Raw genomic sequence first — 20,223 nt, forward strand, 5'->3', positions numbered from 1 at the left:
ACCACTTCCTAGATTTGTGAGCTTAAATAACTATGTCATTCGGCTGAGTGAGACTCAGCTCCTTCTGACTATAAACTAAAGAGGCTATTGAAGGTGATCTCTAAAGCCTCCTTCAAAAACTGACTCTATGACTTGAAACACCTTTGATTTCTACTAACAGGACCAATGCTATTTTCTTCTAAGGAGAAGAAAATTGGTTCCTTAGATCTTACTCTTTCTTTTTAGTCTTCACTCATTATGTGATTTTGATTTTGCTCATCCCTCAAGGTCACTGCAATAAACCTTGAGTTTAATCTTCCCTGATTCTTTTAGCCTCAATTCAGATCTCTCTTACAGAACTCATCTTATTGTACATGATATGCATTGTTTATATGTCTCTCTGTGTGGCTAGACTTGAGCTTCTTACGGAGAGGACCGAGTTTCATTCATTCTTAGAGCCCAAACATCCAGCACTGTCTGGTACACAGTATGTAATGGAGAAGCCATAGACAGATAAATAAACTAATTATCTGTTCTCAGTTATACAAATTGACTATTTAAAAGCTAGAGATGGACAAACATATATCTCACTTAGGCAGGATATAAAACTGAGACTCATGGACATAGATAAAAATGAAATGGTTACCTGAGGGAAGCAGTAGGGGAAGTGCAGAAAAGTGGTACACATATACTGTTATGGAAAAGAATTTGACTTTGGGTGACAGGCACAAAACATAATCAACAGTTCAAATGTTACAGAGATGTTTATCTGAAACCTATGTGTTCTTATTGAACAATGTCACCTCATTAAATTTAATTTCAAAATAAAAAAAGAAAACTAGAGATGAGACCTCTATGATTATTTGTCACCGTATACTAAGTTCCCAGACACCAAGCAAGGATGTGACTACAGACAAAGTCCCAGCTTCAGCCTGATTTCATTGGGGACCTCTGGGGTGTAAATTATGCCTCAGAGTTTTTCTTTGTTTTTTTTTTTTTCTGAACTATAATCAAAAGAGCTAGTGTTTCATACTCTTATATTGGTTAGGCATTGGCTAAGGTGGCGGAAGGTTATCAACTCCAGGCATTTCCAGCTTTTATCACATGATAGTCAAGTAGCACCAGTAACCCCAAAGCAATAGTTTAATGTGGGTCCAGGTGCTGACCTTTAGATGCAAAGCACAGAGAAGGAAGTGATGTCTGTGAGCACACAAAGTTAGTACCTCAGAAGGCCTGGACTGAACTTTGATAATGCCTGTTTATCCCTTTTTTTGTTCTACTTCCACTTGCAAAATATAAATCTAGTCAACTTAGTAGACATTGGTAGTTGATTCCATATTTTATGCTCTGAAACATTAGATTGTACTCATCTCTTCTTCTCTTAAACTATTTTGTATATCTTACATAAAGTCTGGAATTATTTCAGTGGAAGTGGGCTTTCATGTATATATTAAAATACCATTTTGTTTAATTTCCCAAATCTGGAAGAATTTTAATTTTGCCCTACCCGTTTTAAATCATTCAATTCAGGAAATGTTATTATCATTTTACCTGCTTCAACCATAATAGCTGAAACTAGCCTGTGTGTGTGTGTGTGTGTGTGTGTGTGTGTGTGTGTGTGAATTTGAAGGAGAATGTACTGCTTCAGGTCATGCATCCTGGATATTATGAAGGCTGGTATAAATGTATGTAGAAAGTAGCAAGTGTTCTGTTTCAGTAGAACCATATGCAGTGGTCAAAAATTCACCAAGAAATAGGGCTCTTAACTCCTCAATTCTGGTCAGATTTCAATAAAACATAAGCTTCAGGAGAGCAGCAAACATGATTAGATATATCTACAATGATGTCCTCAGTACCCTGAACCATGCCTGGCACTTAGTGGGTTTTCAATGCACTTTTCCTGAATCAATTACAATTTTAGCCACCTGAAATGTTGTTCTGTGGTTTTATTTAAACTAGTTGTCAGCATGGAATGACTTCTGCATTCTCTCCTGGAAGTGGGTGAATTTCCATGGTGAGCAATTTCTCTATATACAGTTTGCAAATCATTTTGGGAACCTTCCAAATGAAAGGCACTGTATAAATATACCCTCCCACCAGCAGCAGCCAGCCGGCTTTCCACCGGGGATGCATTTGCATCGCTTATGTACATAGTGTTTCATTTGGGGCATTGCTTTTATTTTTATGACCATAAAAGAAATATTCACAGTATGAGCAATAATGTAAACTGCATTCAAGAAGATATATATTTGTATATTTTTATGACTCAAAACTTAGAAATCTGAAAGAAAAGCAGGCATGGCATTTTTCTTTTCTGTTGCTGTTTGCTTTTCCATAGCACTCTTTATTATTTCTGAACTTTATGGTGGAATTTTGCTGAAATGCTTGTCTTTGTCTGTACGTGATTGGAGAATATGCGGTGGTGGGTTCAAATGAATGTTGTTGGCAGAAAGCCTAAAAATTAAGGGTGCGTGATTTTGCATTTATTCATGCCTATAATAATAGTTTTGCTTTAGCGCTGCCTTATTGTGGATGGACTCCTCTTTAAGGAGAGAAAAAGAAAAGTAAGCAACTTTAGGAATAAAATACTTTCTAAGTATCTTAGCATGATAATGGGGACTCTTATAGATGGAAGAGACTTTGAAGGGTTTTACTGTAGCCTTTATAACAAAAGGGGACTGATTTCATGGAATACTATTGGGGAGCTTGAGTTTGAATTTATATCACATAGAAAATGTTTAATGAACTTTGAAATAAATTGTCAAAAGACTTCAATCAAAATCTCTATAAATTATGTATTTACTTACACAGAATCATCTGCATACAAAAGATGAACTGAATTGTAATTCCTTAATTTATACATTTCCATAATTAATTAAATTTAAACAGAATGAAATATTCCATGCCAGGCATATTTTCCAGATAGTCTAGCCTTAAGGATTTCATTTAAAAGAGAAGCTACTCTGAATATTCAGAGTATTTTTGTATAACAAAACATCTTAAAGGTATGTTAAATACAACTCTTGCTGTCTCCACTGAGGAATGATGTGTAATGTGGAAAATTAAATGTAGGCTACCTATAGTTCAAGGCAGACTCATAAGAATTTGAGTCCATTTCCTGTGTTCAGAATTTTCTTATATAAATATAACACCTTGGATTTTCTCACTTTTTACTACTAAAACAATGAAAGTGATTTTCAAACCTTAGTTATAGGATAGTAATGCTAAGAAATAGCTCATTCAGGTTATTTGTAGCTTAAAAAGTAGATATTATTGTATTCTCCATCTCCTCAGTTGGAATATTATTGTAGTTAAACTCTAACTTTTTACTCCCAGTAATATAACTTTATTTCTTTAAAATAATTGGCTTTATTTAAAATACCTTATCATTTCTCTTTTTTTATTATTGGAAAATAAAACAGTAGTTCCTTCAATTGAGAAAAGCTAGAAGCATGGAACTGATCTGCAGCCAGTTTTTACTACAAACCCCATAATGCTTTGGAATATAGCCTACACTCCCCATACTGCAGCACCAAACTTACTGTTAACCATCCCATTACTGGAAAAGAGAAAGAACAGAAGACTTGAGAAGAACTATGTAACATGCAAGGATTGTGATTAAACAGTAAATTATTAATTTCTGTAGTATTTTGAGATTTGTTTTTCTTTCTTTATAAATAAAAGAGGTATATTTAAGGACATACTATTTTTTCACTCCAAATGTAATATCGCTTATTCTCAGTGTGCCAAAGCGTGTGTGTGTGTGTGTGTGTGTGTGTGTGTCTGTGTGTATACACATCCCATGTCAATGCCTTTTTACACCCATCATTGAGTTGTATACTTTTTTACTCCCCTTTGGAGGGAGTTCAGGTTTTTCAGATTTCAAAATAAAAGCACAATACATTGTTTAATGCTCTAAACATCTGCAAATGAGAATTCGGTGAAGTAATTAAAATGCTTAATTAGATGCACCTTGCAGCTGCTGTTAGTCTTAATTGGCAATAATGCAGCTACATTTTGTTCTGACACATATCTTCAGAGGAGTTAGAGACAGAACTGAAGGGAGGCAAGAGGAAAATGTTCCCACACAGTTCAAGACAGTTCGCACAAAGAGGATCCCATGGCAACAAACAGCGAGTCCCACAGTTGGCTCTGTAAGATCCAGGAATAGACAGTGCTTCACCCCGATTTCAAACAAACCACTTTCCTTCCTGATCCTAAGGAAAAGTATTTGAAATCATCTTCTGCAATAGGATTGAAATGGTCAAATGTTCACCTGTTCCTTTAACCCACTTTTCAAAGCTTCTGGATACTCTTCTGCATGCAGCCCATGACAAAGTACTTGTTAGAACTTATGCTCTGGATAGAGTGACAAACTGATGGGCAGAAGCTTTGCACATAGAAAATCTGATTTTGCTACCATATGGAACTGGAGGGAACCTTGGCAACCACTTCATTTCAATGTGTCATTTTACAGACAAGGAAACTGAGACCAAGAGAAATTAAAGTGATTCCCTAGGGTAATTATGGCTGCTTAGGAGTAGAAATTAAATTTAAATCTAGGATTTGAGACTACAGTTCAGGACTTTTACTTCTAAACTTTGCTTGAAGCAATTAAATTTGTTAATTGTGCCCCTCCCAGTTCACTTGAGGTCTAGTTCTTCACTTAAATGGGTCAGCTAAGGGATAGTGATAGGTGTTGAAATATGGATCACCTGCTATGAGAAGAGAATATATTTCCCCATGACCTCTGGTTCTCAGCTTGCTCTGGATTAGAGCCTGTGAGGACCCAGCAGAGGGCAAACTGCTGTCTCATAGGAGGTTAAGCTCAAGTGAGTTCCCTCCAGGGAGAAACCACGTAGACTCGCTTACACTTTAAGCAGGTTTTTCCTCAGCTTGGATAGGAAAGTTCAATATATAGCTCCTTCCTTAAAAGTACAGGTTGACCGTCCTTTCCAGTCTCCCAGCCCCCGTTCAGTCTCACCAGTGCCTCGAGTGTAGCTCGCATTAATTTAGCTCTCATTTCCCCAAATATCTGCAAGTGTTTCCTTAATCTTCTATTGTGTTTTACTCCCCAAATGAGGATATTTTTTCTCTAGGACCAAGGCTGCTTTGCCTATTTACCGTTCTATTTTTGCTTTATCCTGTGAAACCTTCCATTACAAAACATGTAGAATATGCAGCAGAGTGGGTTAAGGTTTTCTAAAACGGGGGCTTCAAGTGCTGTACGGAAAGGTTGGAGAGCAAACAGAGGGAGGGTGGTGATTAAAAAGGGTTTCTCAGTCCTTTAAGTGTCAGGCCCGCCCTGCTGTCAGAAGCTAACCCTGTGGTGGCAGTGTAAACATTGACACTCCCCTAGAGTCCGGCTACTCCAACTGTGGTCCATGGACCAGTTTATTATAAATGCAGACTTGCGGGTCTCACTCCAGACTTACTGAATAAGTATCTGCATTTTAACAAGACACAGGTGAGTATGCATACGTTCAAGTTTGAGTACAGAATCGCGTGCGGTATTATACTATCCCAAAGTATTACAAAGAGCAAGGCTCTTAAACGGAGCAAATCCCCTCTTGTATTCGACCAGAACCTACTTTGTCCCTCCTTTCCCATCAGGACTCCATCTCAGAATCCTGCCGAGAACTCAATTACATGGTGGATAGGAGGTGGATGGCAGGAGGATTCTCTTCAATCTCTTCCTCTCTGTGCACCACCCCCTCCCAGAGAGCCTTCACGGGCACCCTTCTCCCCAGCCCCACTCACTTAGGGAAGATTCTGCTCCTTTCCAAACTGAAAGAGCCCGCTGTGTAGAGGGGCTGCTTACCTGAGGGACTCACAGTTTGCATATCAATACAGACAAAAGCGCTTTGCAAAACTGCTTGTTAGAAACAATTATCACCTTGCCCTCCGAGGTTTGGAGCAGCCTCGACCCCCATCGCACTCCCTTTTGAAATCTGGCATAAAGTGAAATTTAGAATGGGCTAGTGTGTGTGTGTGTGTGTGTGTGTGTGTGTGTGTGTGTGTGAGAGAGAGAGAGAGAGAGAGAGAGAGAGAGAGAGAGAGAGAGAGAGAGAGAGATGGAGATCGGGCGCGCAATAAAAAAAAAAATCTCCAAAGAGAGATGAAAAGGATGTCAATTTAGGCGTCGCTCTCTGTACCTTTCTGCTTCCTAGAGAAAAGGAACCGTCATTTTACAGTGGCTAACACAACACTGGGAGCGTCAACCTTTGCCGGTCCACTTTTGCCTGGAAGGACAGATTCTCGTCATTCGAGGCCTCTTGGGGTCCTTTCCAAAAGGTTCCCAGGCTACCCTCCTTCCTCTTCAATCTTCCGAAAACTAAAACTCGCAAAGCGATGGCATTCAGTGGATTGGCTAATACTAAAATATCCATTGGGTGGCAGTAACACTATCCTCTTCATGACTTGCAGCAAACCGGAGAATGCATTCAATCAAATGAACCGATCTTGTAGAAACACTGGAATCATTTATGCATTGCAGTTTCTCTTTCTTGTTTTCGCTCCCTCTTCCCTGGGATATTCTGAGAGGATTGTGGCTATTTATCAAGATCTTGTGGTATTCGTGGTTTGCTTGTCGTTTTCGCTCAGGATTAGCATCATTCAAGGCAAATGCAAAGCTGTTTCCCACCCCCCCACACACTCTTTTTTGAAAATCATTTTTGGGGGCTGCTGAAGAGAGCTAGGACCCAGGAGACACCTTCCCAAACAGCAGGGGTTGTGTGCTTTCACATAGCAGTACTGTACAAGGAAAACCCCGTTGGATCTGTTATTGCGGGATACTTGTGAAATATACATAGGATTCTTTCTTTATGGCTGCATCCCGGATCTGGAAATTTTACTTGGGGACCAAGAAGATCTGAAAGACTACATGTATATGAAATATTTGCAAGCAAGACTCCGGTTCCTGTCATAGATCTCACAGACTTCCTTACTTACTGGTCTTTTTCCTTCCTTCCTCTTCCTCCTCCTTCTTTTTAAAATTTCTTCCCTCTTCTTCTGCTCTCTCTTCTCAGTCTCTCCTTTTCTATCTGCCTCTTCTTTTTTCTTTTAGTCTTCTTTATCCCCCCTGCTCTGCACCTGGATTGTATCTTCACCAAACAATCGGGCACTTTGAGAACTAACTGGAGGCAGTCTTGTAGGGAAGAGCTGTATGGAATTATCTGCTTTTATGGTGAACTTGGCATCTGTGAATGGGTAGTTTGTTCACGATATTAATTGCTAGCAAAAACAAGAAAAAGAGCACAGGAGTAAAACGTGGATTTTCCTGAATACGCATTGTGATGACCAGCAATTACCTTACCAACTGATATCCAGAAGAGAAAGATTTGGAAGACTGTTGTGGGTAAGGTCATTTTATATATGCAAACCCATCAGTGACATGAGCAAACTTGGGCGTTTGTAATGGGAATGGGTGACTTGGATAATTACTGCATCGCACTGATGGCTGTGATGTGACCGTTATTGGCACTGAATGGAATAACTGCAGTTGGGTGTGTTGGTGTGTGTGCATGTGCATGTGTGTGTGTATGTCGGTCTGTATTCTGAGTGTAATTGAAAATAAATCTAAGCATCAGTACCCACTCCAATTATTTTGATATGGGAAAATGTCTTGAATTAATTCTGGGTAGTCACTCTTTTGTTTGTATGCAATATTTGTGGCTCCTGTGTTCTGGAAGAGGTAGCAGCAGCGAAAGGAACACTTACTGAGGAGCCCTATTTAAAATGAAACGAGCTACTCTTTATTAATTAAAAGAAATATGTTTTCAACTCAGTGCAGCATTCTGCTGCATTTCACAGCCGCAATGGGACCAGGGACATCCCACTTGTCAAGTTCTTAAACTTTAAGGTGATAATCATCGTTAATTGTTCTCTAGGTTGTGATTATTGGAGATTATTAAGTACCCTAGGCTACTTTTTCATCCACTAGATTATCATTCAGAATGAAAAAGAAAAGAAAAAGCTGCAAATGATGATCAGAAAAGAACAGTACAATATGATTTTAAATGTCACCATAATGCTTGCTTTCTCAAGTTCAATTGTCTTACAATATAATAATAATTTATCCAGTACCCCACATAGCTGAAACTGTGGCCCACGTGCAGGGGAGTTGAAGGTCTGGAACTAGTGCATCCTTTTATTGCAATGCAGCCAGCTTTGGAGATGCAGGCAATTACACACTTCCTTTAACCTTAAGTTGAGGATGCGTCCTGTCTGCCACATCTATTTTACCCTTTCCGTAAAAAGTTAAGAGACAAGAGCATGAAGGATGCTTAAACATATTCTGCCTGGGAAATGCGATAAAAAAATCAATATTGATGACGTGGTTCAGTGCACTGTACTGCAATGCTAAAGTCCTGTATTCAGTACCTATGATGAGAGAATGGAACATTTACATGTGTTATAAATCTCACCGGGTAGACTGATCTGAAGGGGACGGGAGAATGTATGTGGATATGTAGGAAGATGGATGGAAGTCGTGCATAATCGGTGATTATGTAACTTCATTACATCAGTGAGCTTCAGTCAACGATAGTGAGATGAAATGATTGTATAGAGAGAGACTCCATCACCCTGTTAACTTTTGAGGGCTTGTAACAGCTAACAGAGGAGGAGGAAGAGGGCTGGCAGAGATTAGCTCCAAGGGTCCTGTAAACCCTGATCTCTGATGAATTTAGCATGAGTTTTCTCATAGTGAGTTTCTGAGGGACAGTGGATCATGTAAGCTTCATGGCTGGACAGGAGCATTTTTAGGCACACCCAGGGAGAGCCAAAATGAGAGTCCGCAATGTTTCACAAGTGCCCCATTGAGTAATTGGGACTGATGGTCCCAGCCAAGGTCATCGTTCTGTACCCTATGATTGAAATATGTGACCCCAACTGAGTAGAAAGTTAGATCCATTGACATGAATGCTGAACAGAATGACTATTTTGGGGTCCTTGCTTGCATTTTTCCTGCTAGAGCTTGATGCAAATTTCAGTCTGGTGGTTCCTTCAGTAAAAACGATTGCTTCCACAGTATATCAGAAATGAGAGTTTGGTACCTTTATCTTTGCTGTGACAACCCGTTTCTGGGCCATTTTAACCCTCTGGGAAAAGAGAAGTAAAAATCTTCAAAGGTAATGATATCCTGTAAAATTAAAAAAAAATTCATTATTAATACAAATCCCAGAGATAAAGAGCAATCCATTTTCAAGTTTTACTTACTGAATGGCTTAAAGGACATGTTGCAGCTGACTGTGACTTTTGCCATGAGATGAGATAAATGCACTCTGCTCACTGTACAGAGAAAGGAATATTGCAAAATAAAGTGTCATTTTCCCTGTTTTATTGGGAACTGTAATTTTCTTTAAAGGAAGATAACACATCAGGTCCTTTTGGCCTTCTACTGTTTTAGGATCTTTTTTTCCCTCAATAGATTCTATATTCCCTCAAAGTGCAACTCTGATAAAATCCTAACCCTGTTGAATTAAACATTTTCTCTTCTCATCTAGTTGTGTGATTTCCTATTTTCCTTTTCATTTATTTTGTAAAAAAGGCTAAATGATTTTTTTTAGCATGAAGATGAGATGATTCTTTCATTTTTTCCTGTGGAGTCAGGTGCAGGATCTAGATATTCACTAAGTAACTTTAAAAAGATCTACTCACCCCAAATGAGAATGGTGGAATGAAATTTTGAGCTCTGATATTTAAGATGACTTTCTTATTTCTGCAAGACCTACCCCAAACATTGATATATTGTGCTAGTGGATTTGGTGGTTTGGTGTTCATATTGTGTAGGAAACTGAATGTGAAGTTAACTCCTGATTCCTTCCTTCAGGGGTCAGGGTAACACTACATCTGCTTCCATGCTGTTAGTCTCTAACTATGTGCAGAACAGTCTGCAATGATTTTTCCTGCACTCCTTATTTTAATATTTTATAAATGCTTTCCCCAGTTGTTTTCTGACATAAGCCACACATATGTTACCAAAATGGCATATTCTAGAGGATTTATAAGCTCAGTGGTGGATGGAAATAATACTAGAAGGGAAAAGAAGTCTCTAAAAAATGACACTGACCATGAAACATACATACGCATGTCATTGCTATCCTTTTAATTGAAGACTGCATAGATTCACATTAGAAAAGATAGTTTCAATCATTTTAACAGCACTTTATAACCTGTTACTTTCTTTGAGGAGGATTATGTAACTGAAGCAGGTTAAGGCATTTTTCTTAGGTATCCTACAAATCAATAATAAAAACCCTTGCTTAATAAGAAAACATTTTAAACATGAAGACAGTGAATAATTTAAAATATAATATCCATTTCTCTATTGTATTGCCATTTTGTCACCCAGCTTAGTTAGATTAGAAAATATTTGGGAAAATAGAAGAAATCCCATTTATAAATATAGGAAGGACCAATTTTATTTTCTGACCAGTTGCTTCAGCAAAATCAGATTTAGCTAACAAGTAATCACAGTATTCCTAAAAATAGAGAAAAATTTAAAAGGAATTTTATTATGTTTGCAATGTATGTGAACAAATCATGATATTTTTAAAATGGCAAATAGATTAAAAAAAACATTTTTTTAAAAACAACCAAACTGATGGGATTAATTTAAGATTTATATTTCAGAATCTTTTGATCTGTCATACATTGAAATGTTTGGGATAAACTTTGTCTTACAACAGATATAATCTGGTGTTTGGCAAATTTTGTGTTTTTATAAAGCAAACTACTCTATAATTTCTGACAACCAAAGCACCCAAGTGTTGATTAATAAGACTTAAAAAATAGCAAGTTTTCTGGTAATGCTCAACTTATAAGGCATAATTATAATGTCACTCTTTGGGCAAGTATAGATAAGGCTGTGTCAGCATTTTTCATATTAAATTACAATCCTATATCTATTAGTTGTATCAGGAATCTCAAAGAGGAAGGAGTTCAGCTCTTTGAGACATCCAGGCATTGTAGAATTCCGGGCTGAGTCAGAGGGCCTGAGAGGCACTGTAGGCTCTGTCAGTTACTAGCCTGGTGACTTCTGACCCTGCATTTTATCTCTCTGGATTTCAAATAATCAGAAAAAAAATATAACAGTTACATGTTGTACTAAAGGGACAAGTTATGTGCCTAAGTGCTTATCATCATGGTATGCTTTAGAGATATATGGAATTCTTATTATTAATGGTTCCCCAAAGTCATATGAATTTAACAGTAATTTTTTTTCTCAAGCTCTTATTGTAAAGCTTTATAGTCACTTGCTAATCCTGGTGACAGTTAGCTGGTAGGTAATATTATTCAGTGAGTAAGCAACACAGACAAATTAAAAGGTTTGATTGCTAACTTTCATTTAGTACTCAGATTTTTTTTTTTTTTAGCAATACTCAGATGGGAAGATAGTTGTCTTAAGTAACTAAAAAAAACAGTTGCTTTTCAATAACATTTAAAGAATGGTAACTAAGGGTTTTGTGTGTGAAAGTGTTTTAAGCTGATTGCTTTTTACTAAAATTTTCTTCAGCACTTAGGTGTTTCTGTTTTGAGTAACAAGAATACATAAACAAATGTTCACAAACAAACGATGCTACCCTTTAAAATGTGTCAGTTGACCGAAAAGCTATTCAACAAAAGCATAATGGTTTTGAATGCTAAGCGTGATAGAGCACATAGGATATAGAGCTAATAGTTCTGCTTTGGACTTTGCTAGTTGCAATAATTGCTAACGTTCTTTAGGGGGAAGCAATCCCCCGTGTGTCACCATTAATACTACATTTCTTTAACGCCTTTGTATCTTAACAGAAATACATTTTCATATATGAGAAGGGCATAGTTTGTGATATGACCTTTCATATATGTTTTTAAGTGACTGGATAATCATGTGAAAAAGTAAGTTTTTATATTTTACTGGAGGTAGAATTGGAAAGGGGAAAATTGATGCTGTAAATAAAAGTAAATATATATGGACTTAACTTTCCTGCTCAAGAGTATTGTCCTTTTCCTAATACCTTGCTTTCTACCTTAAGAATTCCCAATATTTCTTTCTTTCAGATTAATTTGATCATGCCTACTTATGTGACTTCACTGACCCTGTTAAATAGCAAGCATTTTCTTGGCTTTCTATATTTTCAAAAATGCATATTCCTTATATCACAAAGAATTGCTTTAGCTTTGCTCTAGCACATTTACAGAGGAATGTTGTAGGAATGTAAAGTAAACAGGCTTGTTTATTTGACAAATTTCTGTTCATCACCTTACAGTATGCTTTTAATTTTCACCTAGAGAATGCCACCCTAGAGCATCTTACACTGCACAGAGCGTTCCATTACAGGCCAACCACCTGGCTCAGTGGACATACCCTTGCTGCTTACCCTGACAACTGGCTTACAATGAAAGATCCTTAATTGACATGCCTTTTGGTTCCTCTGTGTAGAAACAATATTCAGGTGCCAAAACTCTAAGACTCTTGAGGCTTTTTAGCTTTAGAGAAGGGATGACTGACCAGCCTGGTGTTGCTTTCTTATCACACCATCAGAAATTGCCAAGCAGTGAACTTTGGATAAAGCAGAGGGAGAAAGCAAAGCACTTTGTTTTCTTCTGAAAATATCCTCTTTCTTGTTTTCATATTAAAACATAAAAAGTAATCTTTTTTATAACGGGCTATTCAAAGGGTATGTATGCTATAGTTATGATGTGCATATATATAAAATAAAATAAATTATATTAAATGAGCTGTGTTATTCATACAAGGGCTACATGTTTAAGACTATATATTTAACAGTAAAATTAGATTGTATTTTGTAATAATTTCCTAAGTCAGGATATTGCATGTGGGTTTGGACTCACTGAAAAAGTCAAGTGGACTATGAATTGTGATCATATAATTACAGACTTTCACTCTTTCAATATGTTTGTTAATTATGTAGCTTATACTTTATGTGAATTATAATTATAATAGATCACTTTATGAATAATCATAAAATTATTTACAGTGGTTTATTATGGCCTGATCAAAGTGAGTTAATCGGTGGGTTCTTACCCTATCAACATTTACATGTAATACAATCATGCCTTAGTATAGTGATGTTCATCATTTCCTAGCATAAAGTTCCCCTTTAAAATAAAAAAAATTGGAAGGTCACTTAATCATAATTGTACTTTCTGTATCAGTTGATTGAGAAAATGTATAATAATAATTATGAATATAATAATTCTTTAAGAAGTAATTTGTTTATAGTCACAACAAGGTCTACTTATATATGTTTGAAATACATTGTTTATCTACAAAGAAAGTTTGATATAGATACAGATTCCAGACCCCTTGGAGTAACTCCTACAGTCTTGGTAAATAAAAGGCCTATAAGGCCTATATATCTAGAGGCAAAATACTTGCATGACATATGCACATGAATTGTGTTTATCTTAAATACAAAATATAAGGTAAGTGATTATGGTAATGGAATATGGATCAAAGTCATTGGATTTTCGATGGATAAACTTGGGGTATCTAATTTTCTATGAACATACATTGTAAGTTCCAACATAGGTAAATGGACATTCAAATTTTAGGATTCAACTATTATAATGTAAAATTGTCTGCTGTTACAAAATAATTACATTTTAAAAGATAAAATAAATGTTATTTTTTTGCAGTCAGAATGAAAATGAATTATTATAAATATAACCAGAGGTGATTATAGCAGCCTCAGAAAAATCCAGTGAAATTACATATAGTGTAGAAGTAAAGGATGTCCCATTAAGTCACTTTAGCTCCCAAGGAAAGTTTGGTGGAGAGGAACAAAGTTAAGTGTAAGTTTGCAAGATCTCATAATTTGATGGCTCTCCCATGATGCATGATTTCTGTCTCTTGATGTGATACAGGTTCTCAGTTGAGTCTTTTAGTTACATAGCCATTGTTTTTGGTGAGGCTAATTTAGTATATCTAATCCTCTGGCCTCTTGCTTTACTGATTTGTGATCACTCACCTGACACTCTCACTCAGAATTGGTGGACTTTAGCTCCTTTTATGCACACTATGCCCTTCTTGACCTCATTTTAATCCCTGGAGACGTGAAACAGAGAGATCTGATAACAGAGGTCACTGGTGGGACCCCCTTGCTTTTTCCATCCTGTCATCTTTCCTAATAGCTTTGTATCTCCCTACCTGCTAGAAACTGCTCTTCTTTGGAGCCCCTCCTTTTGCCTGACTTTCCTGCATACTCACCCTGGGCATCCCTGGCGTTTAGGTCTGCCATCACTGTCTCAGTGCTGCATGCTGCCTTCTTGCTTCCCAAGTACATCCAACAACGGGTCTCATCAAAATATCTTTTAGCGCCCTGGCCGGTTGGCTCAGCGGTAGAGCGTTGACCTGGCGTGCGGGGGACCCGGGTTCGATTCCCGGCCAGGGCACATAGGAGAGGCGCCCATTTGCTTCTCCACCCCCCCTCCTTCCTCTCTGTCTCTCTCTTCCCCTCCCGTAGCCGAGGCTCCATTGGAGCAAAGATGGCCTGGGCGCTGGGGATGGCTCCCTGGCCTCTGCCCCAGCCGCTAGAGTGGCTCTGGTCGCCGCAGAGTGACGCCCCGGAGGGGCAGAGCATCACCCCCTGGTGGGCGTGCCGGGTGGATCCCGGTCGGGCGCATGAGGGAGTCTGTCTGACTGTCTCTTCCCGTTTCCAGCTTCAGAAAAATACCAAAAAAAAAAAATCTTTTAGCCACATTTGATCCCACTTTGAAGAGATGGGATTTCATAGTTCACTTCCTCATTAACGGGGCTACTCTGCTTACATAGACAATAATGAACCAAACTGGAAATAATGAAGACTATATTATTTTGATAAGATTTGCCAAGTTACCAGCACATAGCTATGAAATGAAAAAGATACATTTGTGGGTGCGTATGATTTTTTGTCAAGATGTTTAACATATAAATCACTGTTAATATGCTAAAAGAAAAAGTTTAGAACTGTAGGCTCTCCCCCCCACACACACACTTTGAAATTTGGAGAAAATATGACATTAATTTTTGTCTGACCCAGAGAAAATCGATTCAGTAGACTGCATGTTTGATGGTAAGGTGGTCAGAGCTTATAGAAGATGTAGTATTCTGGTCAGATCTTGTAGTGACCCTCAGTCTCATTAAACAGACAGCTACCTAACATACCTGTTTAAACAAATGAAATTGACTATGAATGTGATGTTCCCAGCCTCTCTGTTAGGTTTATTTCAGAAGGAACACAGACAGGGGAGCTAAACACAGCAGTAAATATGGGAAACTAAAAGACTTAAAATGATATTTTGTGTACACAAAGATTCATGTGGCCAAGGGAGAAAATTTGAATGCAACAAATGAATCTGGTGTCTCTCAGTGCTTGGCTATTGAATACCCCTGTTAAAGCCCCTAATTGTTCTCACCAGGACAGAACTCCTGAATGGCACTCAAGAGGCTCCCAGCTCCACAGCGTGCAGCGTAAATGCATTCAAGGGGTCTCTAAGGGTTGCGGACACTGCTGCTTTCCCTTGTCAGGATTCTCCACCAGGGCCCACAACAACACAGTCACAGAGCAAGCTGCTCCTATCAGCAGGTAGCTCACCCCAAGGAGTTAGTACTGAGCACTTAGCTCTAAGAGGCCAGTGTCTATTTTCTATTTCCAGGGCGAGCATTACATGTGGCATCTAGTAGGTTATCAGTCCATCACTGTTCCATGATCAAATGCTTAAGCATTTAGTGACAGCCGATCAGCTGTAGATCAGTGTTTTCCCAACCTATACTGCATTGTAAACTGAGACAGCAGCTACTGATTTAGGAATAGGAAAGAAGAAAATTGAGCAATAAAGGAGAAAGGATTAATATTAGGTAATTTGTAACTGACAGGTAGAGTGAGGGAAAAGAATGGTTGGCCCTTCCTTTCTCATTTATTCCTTTCCTCTCTCCCTCCCTCCCTTCTACTTGATTCTCCTTTTTTCCCCCTTCTCTCATCTTTCCTGCCACTCCCACCATAGATATTTGAGGCTTTTGGTGTGCAGGGTGCTATGAGAAGGCCTCCAAGTGATATACAGGTGAGTGAAATCACATGTCTAGGCCCAAAGATGATTCGCCATGGCTAGGTGGTGATTAAAAAACAAACAAACACATACAACTATAATTTTAGATAGTCTATTATGTATACTTGTGAGAGAGGTGTCAAAAATAGTACATGCTCAAGAAGGGGTCAAAACAGATGCACTTGGATGTATTAGGATAATCTTGTTAAAGCAGGTGAGGTTTACATTAGACTTTCCAAGGTTTCACATTGGTGTGGAGAAGATATAATAGTCTATCAGGGGTCCCCAAACTTTTTACACAGGGGCCACTTCACTGTCCCTCAGACCCTTGGAGGGCTGCCACATACAGTGCTCCTCTCACTGACCACCAATGAAAGAGGTGCCCCTTCTGGAAGTGCGGCGGGGGGCCGGATAAATGGCCTCAGGGGGCCACATGCAGCCCAAGGGGCCATAGTTTGGGGACGCCTGGTCTAGATAGAGAGGAGATCAAAAACAAAGATATTGTAAGCAAGAGTGAAGGGAGGGTGCTTAAAGAAGAGCCGATGGGCCTGACCTGTGGTGGTGCAGTGGATATAGTGTTGACCTGGAAATGCTGAGGTTGCCGGTTCGAAACCCTGGGCTTGCCTGGTCAAGGCACATATGGGAGTTGATGCTTCCAGCTCCTCCCCCTTCTCTCTCTCTGTCTCTCCTCTCTCTCTGTCTCTCTCTCTCCCTTTCTCTCTCCTCTCTAAAATGAATAAATAATAATAAAAAAAGAGCCGATGTTCTACTTTCCCCAGAGAATTGGGTATGTGATGCAGAATTTAAGACAGTGAGGCTGGAGCCAATGGAATGGAGTTTCATGAGCATTAGGAAAATAGAACATGTTATGACCTGCTCATGTTTATTCTTTAGGAAGAAGAGGAACAAATTATGAGCCTGTATCTCTAGGGTACCTTTGATTCCTAATTTTCTGAATTTCCTAAGCACTCCTGAATCTCATCATCACTCCCAATTTCTTCATGTTTGAACCTCTGTCCTCAAACAGCCATCTTCATTTCCTTTTTTTGTTTCCTCCTTTCTAAGACTAAACCACTGTTACCAATACTAGATAAATACTACAGAGGCCAAAGTTTAAATTTAGCTGTTGTGTTTGTTTTTTTTTAAAGCACAAAGCAACATTTTAAAATGGAACATATTCATTCCAACTATCTTTGCTTAGTAGTATTAAAAAATGGCCACCCACCTTAGTAACAATATTGTGGTTTCTATGTAAGTTTTCAATGAGGACATTTAAAGTTTCTTTCTTTACAGGGATGGCAGCAAAGTGACCCAAAAGCGGCAATTCATTTGTGAGGAAGGGGACGTTGGAAAAGATAGCTGGGGAGAAAAAGAAAAAGGAAAGTCTTATATAACATAATGGCAAGGTGGGAAAAGACATTTCAAAAATGGTATTGTATTAAGAACATATGGAAAATAATAATGCTGTAGAGTATAATATAGTTTTATTCCTAGCAAGTGTGAAGTCTTCTGTTAACTTATAGTGATTATAACAATTTTGAATTGTCGATGGAAATCACAAAGTGAGCTTCCTAAAATAAAATAAAAAAACCACTCATTTTACAGAAGTTAAAATTCTTTCCCTTATCAAATACTTAATCTACACTTCTAATGAGTAGAAGGAAAGAAACCAGTAGAGATTGGTTTTTGAATACTTTTTCTGATCACTACATATTGAAATTTTCAGTAAGTTGTGATATACTCAAACATAGAAGATAAAATGAAAAGAAATTCAATTTGGTTAGGCACAAGCGAAATATCACATGCATGATCATTAAGAGTCAGCTAAAAGAACAAGTAACATAGCCTAGTTTTTGTCAAAACTCATCCCAGTAGCCATGAGGATTCTGATTCAATGGTGGAATAGAGCAGGGGTAGTCAACTTTTTTATACCTACCGCCCACTTTTGTATCTCTGTTAGTAGTAAAATTTTCTAACCACCCACCGGTTCCACAGTAATGGTGATTTATAAGGTAGGGAAGTAACTACTTTATAAAATTTATAAAGCAGAGTTACAGCAAGTTAAAGCATATAATAATAATTACTTGCCAAGTACTTTATGTCAGATTTTCGCTGTTTGGCAGAATAAATCTTTATAAAACAATTTACTATAGTTAAATCTATCTCTTTTTTTTTTTTGTATTTTTTTCTGAAGTTGGAAATGGGGAGGCAGTCAGACAGACTCCCACATGCGCACTACCGGGATCCACCCGGCATGCCCACCAGGGGGCGATGCTCTGCCCATCTGGGGTGTTGCTCTGTTGCAACCAGAGCCATTCTAACACCTGAGGCAGAGGCCATAGAGCCAATCTCAATGCACGGACCAACTTTGCTCCAATGGAGCCTTGGCTGCCGAAGGGGAAGAGAGAGACAGAGAGGAAGGAGAGGGGGAGGGGTGGAAAAGCAGATGGGCACTTCTCCTGTGTGCCCTGGCTGGGAATTGAACCTGGGACTCCTGCACGCCAGGCCGATGCTCTACCACTGAGCCAACTGGCCAGGACCAGTTAAATCTATCTTTTTATTTATACTATGGTTGCTCCGCTACTGCCCACCATAAAAGCTGAAATGCCCACTAGTGGGCGGTAGGGACCAGGTTGACTACCACTGGAATAGAGCAAAGGAATTTGTACTTTAAAAAATGTTTGAGGTCAGTAGGAGCACTAAGGTGTGCCCTGGGAGGACATTAGAAGAACCCTCTCAGTCTGTCAGTATTCTCTTCCCTTCCTAGCACACTTTATTATGGATATTGGATGCTTTCCTCAACATTCTCCAAAGTACTCTACCAACTCAGCTTCAACTTTCAAGTGTGAAGCTCTTTTCAACAAGAATGGCATAGGCTAAGATCCTCCTATGCTGAAAGCCTGGCACTGCCACAGTAATCAAATGATTATGTTCAACAAGTGTGGCTTATGCTTGCCCTTGGTAATGATTGTCCTTTGATCCTATTAAATTGTTAGAATCACTCCTTTCAATATGCATTTTAATTGATTAATTTCTTGTGAATGAGTAAGAAACACTGTTCAAGGGCCCCATCTATTGTAAGGGTTGTGCTTAACACAGCTGAAGATGTTAAATACAGTTCTCTCCATCAAAAGCTTACGGGCTAGTGGGGAAGACAGACGTGTTTATTGGGTTCCTTGTAAACAGAGGGTTTAGCTGCTTCTAAGGCAGAGGGAGAAACTGATTGGAATATGGTTGTTACTGAGGCTTCAGGGGATCCTGTTGGTCTTTCAGAGTTGTCTAAAATTAAGTCACAAGATGAGATTTTCTATTCCCATATTAGGCAGTTATTGGCTGTGAGCTACACTGGGGAAAGAGGCTATTATCTTGAGGAAGACACCCTATAGCTGCTTAGGGCAGTTCCCAGTGAGGGACTCAGCTACAGGAGAATACACGATCCATGAACAGGAGAATGGAAGATACTTGACAATGTATCTTCATTGACAATAACTAAGATACAATGACAAAGACATTGTATTCCTTTGCCCCTTGAGGCATGTTGCAATAAGACCATCAGAATTACTTAGGTAATATTGAGAAATCTTAAATTGTTGTTTAAAAGGGTAAAATACACTAAATATTATTGAGTACAAGGTCTTGCTTTATGTAGTTAAATTTCAGAGAATGTGATTTTTTGAGGAATTGAATCCATATTATACTCCTGGTATAAGCTACTGGACCTTCCATATTTAATGAGCATCTCCTTTCTGCCCTGGATTTTCATACAGAGAAAGGAAGTAGATGAAAATCCAAGCCCTGAGTGTTTACATAGGACCCATTTTTCTTCAGTGGTTTATGTGCTTGATTCCAAGGTTAAGGGGAGGAGTTGGTGAGAGGTCATGGAATGGGCAAGGAAATGGAGCAAAGCAGCTTGTGGACAAGTGCTCTGAATTCCAAAGATAATAAGACAATTGTTTGGATTGTGTGGGACAAGGCTATAGAAGGATAGTGAAAGTTAGCAGAAGGCATGACTCCATGAACTCAGTGGTAATGGAATGAGTTGAATGTAATTCACTACTACGGAACAGACAGAGTGAAAGCAGTTTCATTAGCATTAGTCAGTCTGTGATTTTGATTAGTGGGGGTCTAGTTTTGAATGTGATGAATTTGAAATCATAGAAATAATATATCCTAGAGTTCAATTTTCACTGAAAAGGAAGTGTTTCATAT

General features: G+C 38.5%; 1 protein-coding gene across 1 annotated transcript in view; it reads left to right on the plus strand.

Moving 5' to 3' along the window:
* The first annotated feature begins 6,746 nt into the window (after positions 1-6,746).
* Positions 6,747-20,223, plus strand: part of IL1RAPL1 (interleukin 1 receptor accessory protein like 1) — a 1,376,054-nt gene continuing 1,362,577 nt past the window's right edge. The window contains exon 1 of the mRNA XM_066356450.1: positions 6,747-7,336. The gene's annotated coding sequence lies outside the window, so the exon portion shown is untranslated. The remainder of the gene's footprint in view (positions 7,337-20,223) is intronic.

Source organism: Saccopteryx leptura, chromosome X (genome assembly GCF_036850995.1).
Source record: "Saccopteryx leptura isolate mSacLep1 chromosome X, mSacLep1_pri_phased_curated, whole genome shotgun sequence".
NCBI lineage: Eukaryota > Metazoa > Chordata > Mammalia > Chiroptera > Emballonuridae > Saccopteryx > Saccopteryx leptura.